Genomic DNA, 16,946 nt, shown 5'->3' on the forward strand with positions numbered 1-16,946 from the left:
TGATTCCACCACCAAAAAATGCGGCCTTCAGAGGAGGTCCAGATGGACCTACAACGCAGTTCAGAAGAGGAGGTTTGATGGTCAACACTGGTCAAAGTTTGGATCTGCAGTTGCAGCTTCAGGTTCAACAGCTTCCTTCCACATGTGTGAGAGAGAGACTCTTTTCTGCGTAGTAGAGAAGAGCCTCTTTTCTGCGCAGGAGAGAGAGAGAGATGTGATGAGATGAGTGAGTGCACACGAAGAAAAGTCCTCCTGTATTTATACACAACTGTTGATGTTTGAATATATGCCACTGTTGGGCTTCTGAGCTTACATGAGTTGTAGGTCGGCTTGATAATAATTCCATCATCAAAATAAATTCATATCTCCATAAATACTTATCGGAATCGGATGATCTTTAGATCAATCCTACACCTCTCGACGAGAGGAATCTAATAAAAATATTATCAGCCATGAATAAGATGACCCACATGAAGTTTGGCCCTAGTTGCCAATTTTAACACTACTTCTCAACTAGGGAGAACTTCATCTGCAATCTGTTTGTCGGTCGCTACTATTCATCCATCAAATACACTGCTCTGTACAGCCTGACCCTTGCCCTGCTTTGCTCTATTTTCCTTGTTTTGCTTTGTCTTGTTCTGCCCTGTACTGATCTGTACTGTTCTGCTCTGCTCTGCTTTGTTTTTTTCTTCTCTGCTTTTGTCCAAATTATGAAGAAGAAGAAATGATCGAGGATGTATCATATTGACTCAAAGTCAGTCTCAGAGTATGTACCATTGGTCCCAGACTAGTCTCAACCAACCCGAAGTCAGCGTCATAGTGAGTACAACTCCTGCCACTGGTCCTAGACTAGTATCATCCTCCACTGACTCAAAGTCAGTCTCAGAGTGCATACCACTGGTCCCAGACCAGTCTCAACCGACTCGAAGTCAACATCATAGTAGGTACCACTGGTCCCAGACCAGTATCGCAGTCTCAGAGAGTGTACCACTGATCACAGACCAGTCTCAACCGACCCGAAGTCAGCATCATAGTATGTACCACTCTCACTGGTCCCAGACCAGTACTGCACTGACATGAGGTCAGTCTTAGAGTATGTACCACTGGTCCCAGACCAGTCTCAACCGACCTGATGTCAGCATCATAGTGGGTACAACTCCTACCACTGGTTCCAGACTAGTATCATTGATCCCAGATCAGTGAAGGTCATCCTAACGTAGGGAGTACGGTAGATATAGCGATGCGTCCATCGGTACTACTATGGTCCCTAACTTCATTCCCTGCTCATTGATCAGATGAGAGGTACTTCCCATGAGTCCTAGACTGCATGGGTAGGATGCCTTGACAGGAGAACTAATCATCCTGCGACACAATCGCCATGGAGAACACATCATCCAACCCTCACAGGAGAACTAATCATCCTGCTACATAATCGTCATGGAGAACACATCATCCAGACCTTACAGGAGAACCAATCATCCTGCTACATAATCGTCATGGAGAACACATATCCAGACCTCATAGGAGAACCAATTATCCTACTACATAGTCGTCATGGAGAACACATCATTCAGAGCTCACAGGAGAACCAATCATCCTGCTACATAATCATCATGGAGAACACATCATCCAAACCTCATAGGAGAACCAATCATCCTGCTACATAGTCGTCATGGAGAACACATCATCCAGACCTCACAGGAGAACCAATCATCCCGCTACATAGTCGCCACAGGGTGTACATGTATACAACCAGGGGATAGTGAATCATCCTGTGGTCATATGTCGCTCCAAGAAGTACCCCACACCCCCCGGAGATCCCAGAGCTCAATGCATCATACAGGACCCTCATCGAAGAGTCTTTGAACAACACCAAGTTGTTCTCGGAAAATCAGGAATATTACTTTCCCTAGGGGCTTTGTTAGAATGTCGACGACCTGTTCATCTGTACTGATATGTTGGAGCCTGATAGCTCCCCGTTGCACCAGATCTCGAATATAGTGGTACTTGATATCGAGATGCTTGGAACGATCATGAAATACGAGATTCTCTGACAAACGAATCCCACCTTGGTTGTCACATAGGATCATGGTGGTATCCAATGTAAATCCAAACAACTCACTGAAGAGCTTTCGCAACCAGACTGCCTCACAGGAGGCCATGCTAGCAGCAATATACTTTGCTTCAGCGGTGCTCAAAGCCACCGACTTCTACTTCCTGCTCATCCAGGATATCGAAGCAGATCCCAAGGAGAAACAACACCTGGAAGTGCTCTTACGGTCCTCCAAATTTCCTGCCCAATCAGCATCAGTGTATCCAAGTAGTCTCACATCTCCAGCAGTGCATCTTAATACATGAGAGATTGTGCCCTGAAGACATCTCAGAAGATTCTTGGCATCAATCCAGTGAGGCTCAACCAAATATGGGCTCACAATGCTAACTGCAAAACATATGTTCGAACGGAGGTTCACCAAGAACATCAACGCGAATGAGTTTATGAAACTCAGAGGCATTTCCCAAATCTGGTTCCACATCACTACCATATAACTTCTGAAAGTTAAGATCCTTGAGGTAGTCACAGGCTTGCAGTCCACCATACTAAATCTTTCCAAAATCTTCACCATATATTTTCCTTGAGATAGGAAAATTTCCCTTTGCTTCTGCCACACTTCAAGTCCTTGGTCCTTCATTTCAAATTCAGAAGCCAACTCCCTCTTACATTTGTGAATGAGAGGGTCTGCACCTGTTAGAAAGAGGTCATCCACATACAGCACCAGTATGAGAGGCTTGTCATCTTCAACCTTAAAGTAAAGGTTAGGATCGGCTTTACTCCTAGTGAATCCCAGCTTCATCAAGTAGTTATCGATCCTCTCATACCATGCTCGAGGTGCTTGCTTCAGCCCATAGAGAGCCTTCTTCAACCTGCATACATGAGATTTTCGATCATAAATCTCAAATCCTTCGGGTTGCTCCACGTAGACCTCTTCTTTGATCGAATCATGCAAGAACGCGGTCTTGACATCCATCTGATGTAGGTTCCATCCTTGTGAAGTTGCAAGGGCTATGATCGAGCGAATGGTTGTATATCTGGCAACAGGTGCAAATATCACATCATAGTCTATACCTTCCTTCTGGGAGAAGCCACGAGCAACAAAACGAGCCTTATACTTTTCCGTACTTCCATCTGCTGCATGCTTTATCTTGTAAAGCCATTTAGAAGTGACAATTGTCTTGTCTTGGGGTCTGGGAACTACTTCCCAGACATCATTCTCCATAATAGACTCATATTCTTTGGTCATAGCATCCTTCCATACTTGATGCTTGACGACATTTGAGAATGATGAAGGCTCATTTTGTATGATCGTGCTCATGATGGTCAGGTATCCCTGATACCTGTTAGGTTTCTTACTCTCATGGAAGGTTCCTCGGGGTGTAGCATGTTCTTCAGCATCATCAAGTACCCCCCTAAGCCATGAAGGCCTCTTCTTAGAAGAGGAAGGCTCAGGTGGATAAATAGGATCCATGGGTTCCTCCACATCAGGCATTGTTACATCATCTACCCAGAGAGACAGCTTCCACGATCGTATGGTTCTTCCTTTCCGCTAGACCATTCTGCTCGGGAGTATGTGGGGATATGTGTAGTAGTCTCTCTCTTAATGTCAGCGTCAGATATGCCTGAGTGAACCAACTGTAATATATCGGAGGTCTTGCTTTGGCTTGAGGGGAATGGTCCGCTTTTGAGCTTTCCTTCGGCACATCCTGGACATACAACTTCTTTCTCTACTTGGAATTCGGGCATCCCTGTCACCATTTGTCTTACACTGGGTAGAGCTTTATAATGAAGGTGGGCAAATCTCCGATGCCAAAGTTCGGACTGAAGAGATGTGTCATAAGACATGACACCTAGCGGACTTCCATCGACCTGATATAATGAATCAACACGAAACCCAAGAGTAAAGGCATCTTTAACATTATTTTTCCATATACGTACCTTGCCATTGCTGAAGGTTACCTCATAGCCTTTGTCTTCCATTGCCGAGATGGACACCAAGTTCTTTTTGAGGTCAGGTGCATTTAATACATCCTCGAATTTCTAGCCTTCTTGAATGGTTGTCCTCTTCCTTGATTCCCAACTTTCCTCTTTCCTTTGCTATTGAATTTGTCATTCCTTTGATTGCCATCAAAGGGATTTTGATCATCGTCCCGGTGTGAGTCCATTCTATCAGGGCACTCCCTTGCATAGTGATCTGCTATCGCAAATGTAACATCGTCCTTCTCTTCCACCCTTAGGTCCAACCTTTCCTTTTGATTTAGTCCTGGAATTATTTCTTTTCTTAGCATGAGAAGAAAAGGCAGCAAGAGGACCTTTAGGCATGGGCATTTCTTGCTCTTCTACCCTTGTTTCTTCTTGAATGCATCTAGCCATTAATTCCTCGAAACCAGGAATTACATTATTTTTCAGAAGAGTAGTCCTGAACACGTACCATTCGGATGGTAATTCTCCAAGAGTCGTGAGTGCCATTTCCCTGTCAGTAATAGTCTCCCCAATAGATAGGAGATCGTTCCTGATTTCGGTGATCCTTAAGAAGTATGCTTTCATACTCTCATCTTTACCCTTCTTAATTTCCTTCAGCTTATTTCTAAGAAACAAAACTTGATTTGCATCATTCACATTAAATAAACTCACCTGTCTATCGTAGATTTCCTTGGAGGTGTTCAGGTCGGAGATGTAGGCCACCAAGTGCTTGTCGATAGAGTCCCCGATGATCTTCTTTGTTTTGACTTCTCCGGTTTTCCATTTGTTCCTGGCAGCAGCGGATGCATTTGATGGAGGCTCAACAATATTGCCTCTCACATGGTCCAACACTCCTTGATCTTCTAGAGTTAGATCGATAGACATCTTCCATCCATGATAGTTAGCTTTCTCACGGAGCTTGTCTTCGGCAGGAAAGAGTGTTGAGGACCCCATAGTTCTTTTAGGATAGCCTTGCCAATCTTCTCTTCGGTGATTGCTCTTGCTCTTGCTCGGGCTTTGTCTTCACCTTAGCTTTGATACCATGTTAAGTTATGGTATGTTCTATGCTTAGAGCAATTTACTTTTCTTTCTTATTATTATTCATAGATTAGCAATCACATGTGCATAAGTAAAGTGCAGATAGAACATTAAACGATCAACAGAAAACAAGCCAAGACAAGAGACACAAGATGTGGTGGCTAGCTAGGGACAAACCCCACAATGTGTGGGGAAACCCTTTGATCAAATCTTCTTTTATCTTCAATGATTTAGCAGAGAGAAATAGTATAATAAATCTGATTTATATCAGTAGTAACAAACCCTAGATTAGTAGCATTAGCATTAGCGGCTTCATCATCAAAACTAGGGCAGATGATATCTCGCAAATCGACTGTCGGATCGGCTTGATTCCACCACCAAAAAATGCGGTCTTCAGAGGAGGTCCAAATGGACCTACAATGTAGTTCAGAAGAGGAGGTTTGATGGTCAACACTAGTCAAAGTTTGGATCTGCAGTTGCAGCTTCAGGTTTAGCAGCTTCCTTCCACATGTGTGAGAGAGAGACTCTTTTCTACGCAGTAGAGAAGAGCCTCTTTTCTGCGCAGGAGAGAGAGAGAGATGTGATGAGATGAGTGAGTGCAAATGAGGAAAAGTCCCCCTGTATTTATACACAACTGTTGATGTTTGAATAGATGCGATTGTTGGGCTTGTGAGCCTACATGAATTGTAGGTCGGCTTGATAATAATTCCATAATCAAAATAAATTCATATCTCCATAAATACTTATCGGAATCGAATGATCTTTAGATCAATCCTACACATCTCGACGAGAGGAATCTAATAAAAATATTATCAGCCATGAATAAGATGACCCACATGAAGTTTGGCCCTAGTTGCCAATTTTAACATTATGAGGCTAGGGAACACATTTTCTCCAGTATCCAGAAAAAGCTTAGTTACACAAGAACCATTCCTAACGTGTAGGGAATCTGTTCCAGCTGTTCCTGCGTTCCTGGGAGCTTTGGAACGGGAGAAAACATTCCATTTTCCCGCGGAATGACAATAGGAGCTCAGGCACATTTCTGGCACATGGGAGACTTTGAACAGGGAACGTGGGAGCGTCCTTTTTGTCATAGACGATTGAATGATACGAGGCATATTGAGCTCTGGTGCAGTATGTCTTGAGTGAAAGTAGTGATGAAGATTACGAAGATGAAGTTGAGATCAACGATTCTGATTTTGTAGAAGATGATGATTAAAGTGGGAAAGCTGCTCAATGCACAATGTACAGATTTACTTAGTATTCGTGTTATTCTGATTTTCAATATAGTTGTATCTAAATATGGCATGTATGCTTATGCAGGTTCTTTGGAAGGCATAAGCAACTTTCTATCAAACTTCAAAAATGCTATTCTCTTGCATCAATGAAATTTGATACAAACTGGAATTGTTTTCGCAATCTTTTGTTTTCTTTGGGTCATATTCCTTTCATTCTGCCTTCTGTAATATATATTGCTGAAGAGGAAGAACTTGATCATATTTGTTTTCTGCCGCTCTCCAATCTCGATCCATAAGTGAGCATACCTTTGATTGCATCTTCTTTACTTTCTGTCGTCCGTAATTCATATTGGTTAAGAGTAAGAACTTGATGACATGTGTTTTCTGCTGCTCTCCAATCTTGATAAATACGTTGGCATACTGCTGATTGAATTTTGAATATTTTAAAACTGGGAAGCATATGTTAAATAATTCATCCCACTAGATACCATATTATTTTTAATTCTTTAAGGTTGATTAATGGAATGGATTGGTCGTCTCCCTCTTTTTATCCCATTAAAAATGATTTTACATATTAGACACTTTCAGGCTTATTGCAATCTTGTTAAGTTGTATTGCTATGTTATTTTGGCTAGTGTTTAGCTTTGGAGAGCCAACCTGACATAACTTCATGTTTGCAAGCAGGATGTTTACATGGTTTTTATTTATTCAACTTCTAAAAATATGCAATAAAATTTCTAAGAATCCATTCTTATCTTTAGCTGTATTGTAATTACTGTTAGAAAGTTTAAAAAATATAAGAATTTTAAATTATAAAATTTTTATAATTTTTGGATTTCAGAGATCTGTGGTCTGTGTTATTTGAATTTCTGATCGGAGAACCCACAGTAATGGAGTTTTTACACCAACGTTTCGAATCCCAAATGGGATCCATCATCAGGGAAAAGAGAAAGATGATAAAAAGAAGAGCCAGATGGAGGGAATAAATACTTATGAGGGCAGAATGATAGAGGCAAAGCACAGGTCGGCTGGAAAAATAATGAAACCTAATTTTAATTTTAATTTTTAATTTTAATTTTATTTATTGATTTTAATTTTAATAAATTAATTTTAATTTTAATAAATTAATTTTATTTATTTAGTAACTTTAAAACAAAAACATTAAACTAAACATTTTAAAATAATTTTAAAATCATATAATTTAAAATTTTTATTTTTCATTATATAATATTGCCGCTCCAATTAGTCGTTTCCTGTATATTTTGGAGAAACTTCTAGCCATTCTTGACTCCCGTACCCAAGTTCCTAACATTTCATCATTCCAAAAACTCGTGCAACATAGAGAAAAAGGTTTTACGATAAAACACCTCAGTTAGATTAGTTAGCCAATTATTAAAATTTCTCTAAGCTTAACTTAGGAAAACTGATTAATTAAATCAGATTAATGGAGGAAAATGGATTTTTCTCTAGAGAGATCTAGAAAAGTCACTTTATGGGGTCAAGATGATCTTAATCATCGATTGTGATTAGATCATGGCCGTTGCATGCTTAGCCAAACATTATAAGAGCAAGTCGATGGGGTTGGAGAGACACACTTGAGCAGTTTCACTTACCCAGTTGTAGAATTAGCAAGGGCACAATAGAAGTAGAGTGATACACCAACAAAAGGGTTTCAACAAACATTTGGGAGGAGAATTCTGTAGTGACCTTACTAAGTTAAAGAGCCATTACTGAAACTGTGAAACTGTAAAGATGGTGAAAGAGTTTGAAATTGTATTAATTGATTTGATGAAGTACTTACCTGGTCTGCTACGGATGTTGCGATGAAGATGCTTCAGAACTTCTCCAGCGCTCTCGTTACCGAATGACCAAAAACCACCCAGCCAAACTGAGTATACCTAGATACTCAATCCAGTATGCTTCTCAATTGATGCATACCGTTCCCCCGTGCCCAGAAACTTCAAAACAAGCAAGGCTCAATAGTTCCGGATTATAAGCAGTATGTATAAATTTCCTCTCCTTCCTCCCCCCGTCTTCCGCTTCGGCCTCTCCTTATGTACTGTTCATTAGCGGTGGTCGCTCTCTCCACCAACGAGCCCACCGCTTCCTTTCTCAGCGACACCTCCTCAATGTCCTGAGTCGTATCTTTCTTTTAAGGATATATTGACATGTGTGATTTTGTTTTGATTAAAATTTTTATTTGTTTAATTAAAATGTCCTAAGTTCATACATAGGAACTTTATTTTGATTTAATTTATCCCTTTAATAATTTATTGACATACTTTATTAAAATTCTGAGATAGATAATTATATAACTTGATTTTTAAGAATTCACATAATTCTTTACATCTATTTTCTTTATAACCCTTTTACTTTATACTTTTAAACTTAATATCATTGGTAATCGCTCATTAATCATGAGGCATTAAGTAATATGTGCTGATGGGTGAATGTGACTTTTCTATTTGAAGGAGTGTCAGGATATTTAATATTTTAGGTAATTTAGAATATAGTTACTAGTGCAGTGCATGCGATACATGCATATGTAGCTATCATATGCATGCATCGTATGCATGCTAATATTCTCGTGCTCTCTATATTAATGATGGGTCACTACATACACCCCTCCTTCAGAAAACTTCGTCCCGAAGTTAGAGTTTTTTTTTATTGTATATCAATACTTATAATAGTGATTAGTACATTCTTGTTCGGATTGTGTATTGAGGTTAAATTCTTACTTAATGTGAGGACACTATAAAATTGGTGTTTTGAATACTTTTAGGTTTATAACTTTAATGATCATGTTTTACTTCATCAGGCTCCCCAGGCTATCACAACATCATCCTATCCTTCCTAATCTCTTCCGCTCCCATCCTATCCGTCCTCTACTGGAGTATGCCATGGCGTCAGTTATACTGACCTAACCATTCATAAACTCCAAGGGTGACAGCGTTGGCTATACCGACTTGATCCCTAGTAGGCATCTGGCAGTCATCATCACACGTCTAGGGGATCGTGACTCGCACAGTCCTCCCATGGCTCCAGGGTTCGAAGGATAAATGGTGGGCAACACCTCCACCCCTCCCAGTAGAATCAGGGTTAATACCCTATCATGGAATCTCTTTGAGCCTTAATTGTTCTGAAGTTTTTGTCATCACGTGGTCATTTTGGTAACGGATTTTATCTGCAATCATAAACACTTGTCCATGCATTTATAACGTGTGCATCAATATTTTGAAAAACACATAGCTTATGTATATTTCATACATGTCATCTAAAGTATAACATACTTTGCCATAATCTATTCATGTCATTAGCTTTCATATTAAAATATAATCATTCTTTCGTGTATTGTTTGTGCATAAAACTTATGACTTTAGATTGCTAACTGACACTTGATATTTGATCTTACGAGCACATATCGTTATGTTTCAAACATTCATTGATCTGTATGTGTTTGCTTCAGTAACAACTAGCTGGGTTATTGTCTTACTTGGTAATAAAATGCATCATATGGATAGTCATTAGCAAAGACAAATCTCAATTCCTTCTTTTTAACAATAATGTTATTTGTTGTGCTCTTTTATATATAAATTGTTTGAAATACCTAGCTCAAAGTATGGTATGCAACGCATTTGGGGAACATATTTTGTACTCAACATTTCCTTTAACAATAATACACCAAACATTGCTTTATGTTTAAATGGTAGTACTCTTTCAATACCTTGGCCCTATAGGTTGAATTTATGCTCATGGAACCTTTGCTCAGGTTGTATTCATCATTTATAAGAATTTCTAAATTAGGTCTGAATGTTGCGTATGCATCCGTTCCTATTGACTGTTTCACTACCAAGGAGTTGATATCCATGCCAAGTGAACTATTGTTTCCAGATCTTTTGCCAGAGCACATTCCAGGGTCCGAACTTAAGTTCTATGCATTATACCAGTTATTTATATGCCTCTATATGAATGAGTTAATGGCTGTTGCAATTCTGAGTTAGTTCCTCGTCACATGGTGTTTAATAGTAGTGTATTCCTTGTTGAATAATTGTGAATGGTATATATAACCACTTGAGCTCAGTTGTCTGGTTCTGTTATCATTTAACTGGAAATATAGTGGAAAAACTGTAACCTTCACACAAACTCAGAAATTTATTAGAAATTAAGAGAATATACAGGAGGGAATCCTACATCTTTTACTGTGGTATTGTGATAATAATATGGCTAAATTATGTATAACAGCTGGGGTAATTTTTGAGTAATGAAGATATTATATGTGACTCTTTAGAGGCCTCATTTGAATGTTATTTGTCCACTGTATATATATATTTTATGAAGTAAAAACTATTAAGAAAACACCTATAGAAGTTTTCATACAAACTTGAAGAAAGGTCTCATAGAAGAACTTATACAAACTCAAATATATATATATTTATTATTATTTATTTATGCTCTACAGTCTTTAGTTGAGATATCTTTTGCATCCAAAGATTTCAAACCCAACGAAGGAGGGTGTCTAGAGCAGTTGGAAGCAATTTACTAATCAACACCAATATCAAACCTAGATCAACACCCAAAGCTTACAATATTGTTGATTACTGGAATGTTGCCCCTGGCAACAAATTTATTCCATAATTTTAAAATATCACTATGTATATGCATGGTTAATAAAGATTTCAAAGGCATGCTCCCTGAAATAGGCATGCATTGTATAGCGTTACTGTTTGACGCTAGACTTGTTTTTTTTTTTTTTTCAAAGACCTTACTTACAAACCCTATGTCGAGAAGTCAAAGAGAAATATCTACGTTGTTGACAGGTACAGAGGAGTGAGTCCCCTAGTAATTATAAAGGAGGATGACTAAACATTAAAATGAATATCTAGAAGATTGTAAGAATATAAACATCATTACCAATTGTTTGTTATAGGAGCATAAATAATAATAAAAACGAATCCATCCAAGCAAAATATACAAATACAAGAGACTAATAATAATTAAAAGAATAATATCAAAATATTCAAGAAAGTACTTATCTCTAGAGAATATGTCAACTCCTTTTCGTTCAACTCTTCAAGGAGTTAATCTCGTCCATATTATCATCATCAGGAAGTCCATATCATCAAGGAATTCACAGCATCAAGGAGTCCATATCATTATCGACCTTGTCCACATCATTCAAAAATACAAGATACTTATCTTTTGAGCTCCTTCTTAATCTTTAGATTTCTTGCATCCAACAGTTATAGGGATTTTTTTTTTTGTTGTTAGAAGGCATGACTTCATCAAATTCCACGAAAACAGATGATAGTTTCAACATTTAGCTTTACACACCTATGTGAAGGCTTCTCATTTTAAGATATATACCAAACTTCCAACTTTGACCATTTTTCAATGTCTTTTAAAGACTTTAAGATTATGTGTCTCAGACTTGTAGCTAGCTTACTGTGGCAGACTTAAATATCTTGCAACTTTTGTCCTTCCATAGAAATAACACAGGGACTTGGCCTTTCTCTTCATTGAAGTCGAGACTCTTGCCAGTGATGTTCTTCTTTCCGAATAGGTCATTTATTATTTACTTACATCTCAAACCTTGAGGATTATTCATATTTATGTCTACAATAACATATAGAAGTCTTTCATTAAGATCTAAGATTATCAAGGGTTAATACAACCTCAATTTTTATCAAATCTGTGGAACCTCAATGTTCATCAAATCTGTGGACCAATCCTTCCTCCACAATAGAGTCTTGACATCAGATATACTTTTGAGAGAATTCAGTTCCCATATTTGGTTCAATCTTAGTATTGACCATCCATAGTTCTTCAAATATCTTTACAGCTTGAAACATAAGCCTCTTCCTCATTCCTTTGGTCAGCTCCTTGCAGTGCATCCAAAAGATTTAGTAGATATATCAGTCCATGACATAATATCTCTCAAAGTTCTCAAAGAATGATTAGGTTCTTTACTGAGTCTCGATCATGAGAATATAGCTCAGAGATGGCTCATATCTTGACTTCATAACATAGATATGAAGGCAATTTTTTTTGAACTTCAGAGAAATTTAAATAATAAGTCTCATTGCTAACAGCTCCAATCCTCAGTTTCCTTGTATGGAAACAAGTTTCCTTCTTCTCATCAATGTCACAGAGATATGGAGGCAAAGCCAACACTAGAAATACAAGCCTCAAATGGTATGCCTTCTTCTTCATATGATGATATGCAGAAATAAAGTGACCTTAGTTCCTTTGTTATCATCAAAACTTCACTTACTTCGTATTATAAACTCAGATGAGTATGCCTTAGTCCTTCACCCATGCTCGGTCTTCACATCAGAGGACTGACAGTAATGACTACTGGACAAGTAATAAATCTCAGCTTCCACAGGTCTGATCAAGCTCAGAATAGAGGTTTCAGACTAGGCAATTAGGTCTTGTCCTAGGTTCTTCCTCTATTAAGCAAAGATTTAAAGGTTGTCCTCTATTTTAAAACATTGTTGATCTCTGAAGTCAGGCATGTGTTTTTTTTTTTTTTTGGTTAATAGCTAAGAATAATGAAGTTACATTCATCCTAAATGTTTTCAAAAATGATCCAAAAATAAAATAGGTAAAGAACATGTCTAATTTTCAAGGACATTTCCGTGTTTGATAGAAGATGAATCTAATTTTCAACAGAATTTTAGATAAAAGCTAAGTGGCATAACCACATATTTAAAAGCAAAAAGGATTCCAGGTATAAGCAAATCACAGATTGCTATCTAAGTTGAGCAACTTCTTTTCCTTCAAGCTTTCAACGGTATCTCTGAGAGCCTCTTCAATAGAAGTGTAGTTTAGACCCAATTTCTCTATCTTTTCTTTTGAGACAGTATAGGTAGGGACGAAGGGATTATCATCTGCACACTTTGTTGGAAGTGGGCAGCCTGGATATAGTTTGCTCAGGATCTTCACAATTTCCGATAAGTGCGCAACCCTCTCAACCAAAAGATATCTTCCATTTGCCAATGGAACTTCAAATGCTAGAATATGTGCCTTTGCTACATCCTTCACACTGACCCATCCAAACGTCACATTAGGATATGTTGAAGACCCATTCATTATTTATAGAATTGCAGCACAGCTTGTATTCAGAGTAGGCTGTAAAAGTGTGCCAATCACCATTGCTGGATTTATTGTGACAACATCGATACCCTTCTCCTTTGCAAATTCCCATGCAGTTTCTTCTGCCAATGTCTTTGATAGCTGATACCAGCCCTCAGTTTGCTTGCAGTACTCTGCATCACTGAACCAAGTTTCATCAACTAGTCCAGGTGATCGAGGCCTAGAATTGAATATAACGGCTGCTACAGATGAGGTTACTATCACCCTCTTCACAGAAGAAGCTTTGGCACATGCATTAAGAACATTAATAGTCCCCTTGACTGCTGGATCAAGCATTTCAGCCTACTGTAGATACTTATAGTGCTTTAATTGCAGGGTTATGCAAGGCAGGCAGACTCGCTGAGGCAGACCAGCAATCCAATCCATGCCATAAACTTTATAGCCATGTGAATTCAATTGCCTTGAAAACCGGGTGCATCTCCCACTGTGTTCATTAAGGCCATGCAAAAGAACTACTGTTATTTTTGAATTCCCAAAAACAGGTGCCCATGACTGTGTAAAAGAATTCTTCCTGCCAAAGTAACAAACAAATAATACTGCTAAGAAGAGCCTTCTAACACCCGATTTTTTTTATTTTTTTTATGGCGAGGGATTGTCTTCTGCAAACGTCCTCATCTTCATCTCTACGAAATTTCCTCCTTCCTGGAAAGAGAATCTTCATAACCGAATTTAGGTACGACACTTCTATCTTACGCTTCTCTGTCTTCTGAGAAAACCAATGTTTTAAAACTCCGACTCCGACTCCGACTCCGAAACGGTAATGACTCGGCCGGCTCGATTTCAATGACTCGGTCGTTGTAAAAAATACATTAAATATTTATTTTTTTTATTAAAAAACATAATTTTAAATATTTTAAACATAATTTTAAAGATTTTCATTCATGTTTCCAAACGCACAGCGTTATAATATAGATGGAAGACAACATATGATCAAAGTAGGCTCTTTGCTTCTGTTCAATTTGTACATTAAACCTTGACTGTCAATCTTGACATTGTCACTATACAACAACCACTGTTGCCCTCGACACAAACACTGCAATGCTCACGAATGAATATGCAATAGGGAGCTCATGGCGCAATTGCTAAATCAACTATGCCAAGTTGCTTTCAATCTTACACTGCTGCACTGGTGCTGAAAGGATGTATCAACAAATATGCTGCGAGCAGTGAGGCTCAGAGCTAGATGTCTTAGGTCAGCTCTATGACCTTGAAAATATCTCAACCTCTGCCCAAGGAGGCTTACTGGCATGCGTCTTATAGCTGCTTAGATATAGCAATGAAGCACCTTCCAGAGTGCTACAACAATGATGAAACATAAACCTTTACTGCCCCCTATCTTAGAATGAAGGACTGTTGATGAAGTAAGCCAGAATATGTAAATGAACTCCTGATCATGAGACCAATTCCGATGATGATAACCTTACTATAGACAAAGACATATTCTTCTACAAATCTTCAACTTCAGTCAATAAGAGGAATGCTACTACATACAGTGCCTTTGTCTTTTCACTTAGAATCATCAAGACTCACAACTGCAATGTGAATACCCTTACTGCAAACCAATGAAACATGAACCTCTCACTGCTGCAATATAAGCCACTGAACCTTACACTGTCAGAAGGTGCCTACCATTAATTTCTAACTGCTACTATTGGAGGCACTGGCACTGCTGAAGTAATGATTGATGATGTAGTCCTACTCAATCTGCTTGTCAAGTCACCTTGGAAATTCAATTGTGAATAGAAGACCACGTTTGAAGTTTGAACTTTGTAGATGATGATGTATATAAAGGATCAATACTTTAGTGCAATAAGTAGGTAATAAATGCGAAACGGATCTCATTGACTAAGCCAATCACAGAGCTAAATGATTCAGAGTTTTAAGCCTCATACAGTTGTGCAAGTCTGCAAGAACAGTCCTTATTAGCTTGAGAATGGACTTCGCTGACCTGCCCAACCGTCCCCTTGTGACTCGGCCGAGTCAAATCGGATCCGACCGGGTTGACCGAGTCACACATGACTCGGCCGAGTCATGTGTGACTCGGTCAACCAGACCGGTTACTTGGCCGGGTCACTCCTCCAGCAATCGACTCGGTTCGACTCGGCCGTTTCGGTTTCGAAACGGCCGGTTTGTAAAACACTGGAGAAAACATAAGCCATTTCGAAGGCTGCTGAAGGGACATGAAAAGCCACAAAAGCAAAGCGTGTATTGAGAAAACCAATCTGTTGAAAGTTCGGAGAGAAAGCAAGTCACTCGCGCGTCCACTAGTACCATAGGTGAGTATCACCGCAGAGGTTTGGAATTCTATTCCCGTGATCGCCATAGATATCGAATTTAATCTCAATTCTCTCGCAAGGAAGGAGACCCTAATTTTGCTGAACCGTTTTAATCCCTTCCTTGGGCAATGAAATTCAACGTTCAACCTCTTGAGCGAAAGAGGGTTCCGCTCGGTAACTACGGGATTTCTGAGGCTAAACATGGGAATTAACCTCAAAATGAATCGATGCCCACTAAATTGCCTTTAAATTATTTCAAACTAGGCCAAAAATTGCTTAAAGATGGGATAACCAGTACCAAATAGGTTAGAAATTTCATCAATCTTCACAAAATCAAGCTTCAAAATGGACAATTATGCACAGAAAACAATGTGCTCGAAATTTTCCCGGCATCGAAACAACAACAGGTATCATCTCATGCTCCTGCCAATTTATCTGAAATTTTGGGAAACTGAAAACTACGCCAAATCGACGGTTATTTGGCACCGAATTGGAAGAAAAAAAAAAGAAACTTCCGCAGAATTCGGTGCTCTGCATGTTTTTGAATTCATTTATTCAAAAAAAATTCCCGTAGGAGATTACATTTATAATGCCTTCTTCTTGAGCAACAACTCACGCGTCCTATGACTATGATTTAGTGAAATGCAAGGCTCATGAAGCCTGCTATTGGTGTATGCCCACAAGCCAAACCGTGAATAAAATTTCCACGACGGTCCTGTGGTATAGTGGTACACACAACGCTTGTTAAACATGGGGTCTTAGATTCAAACTGCAGAAATGTAACCGTGAATTTCTTGCAAGCTTTTACCCAGCAGAATTTAACCACAAAATTTACACGAGCGTAGGGCCTGTGAGGTCGCAGGGTTTGAACGACGGGCTCTGATACCATATGTAGTGACCGTACTAAGTTAAAGAGCCATTACTGAAACTGTGAAACTGTAAAGATGGTGAAAGAGTTTGAAATTGTATTAATTGATTTGATGAAGTACTTACCTGGTCTGCTACGGATGTTGCGATGAAGATGCTTCATAACTTCTCCAGCGCTCTCGTTACCGAATGACCAAAAACCACCCAGCCAAACCGAGTATACCTAGATACTCAATCCAGTATGCTTCTTAATTGATGCATACCGTTCCCCCGTGCCCAGAAACTTCAAAACAAGCAAGGCTCAATAGTTCCGGATTATAAGCAGTATGTATAAATTTCCTCTCCTTCCTCCCCTCG

General features: G+C 38.9%; 1 protein-coding gene and 1 pseudogene across 1 annotated transcript in view; one reads left to right on the forward strand and one right to left on the reverse strand.

The window, feature by feature from the left end:
• The window catches only part of PFI (tubulin folding cofactor E / Pfifferling (PFI)), a 307,411-nt gene that overhangs the window by 159,574 nt on the left and 130,891 nt on the right, over window positions 1–16,946 (forward strand). The window lies entirely within an intron of this gene.
• Window positions 12,806–13,760, reverse strand: LOC149195698 (phenylacetaldehyde reductase pseudogene; annotated as a pseudogene).

Source organism: Pinus tabuliformis, chromosome 2_2, assembly GCF_031772625.1.
Source record: "Pinus tabuliformis cultivar Carrire ecotype Pingquan chromosome 2_2, CPIR1, whole genome shotgun sequence".
Taxonomy (NCBI): Eukaryota; Viridiplantae; Streptophyta; class Pinopsida; order Pinales; family Pinaceae; genus Pinus; species Pinus tabuliformis.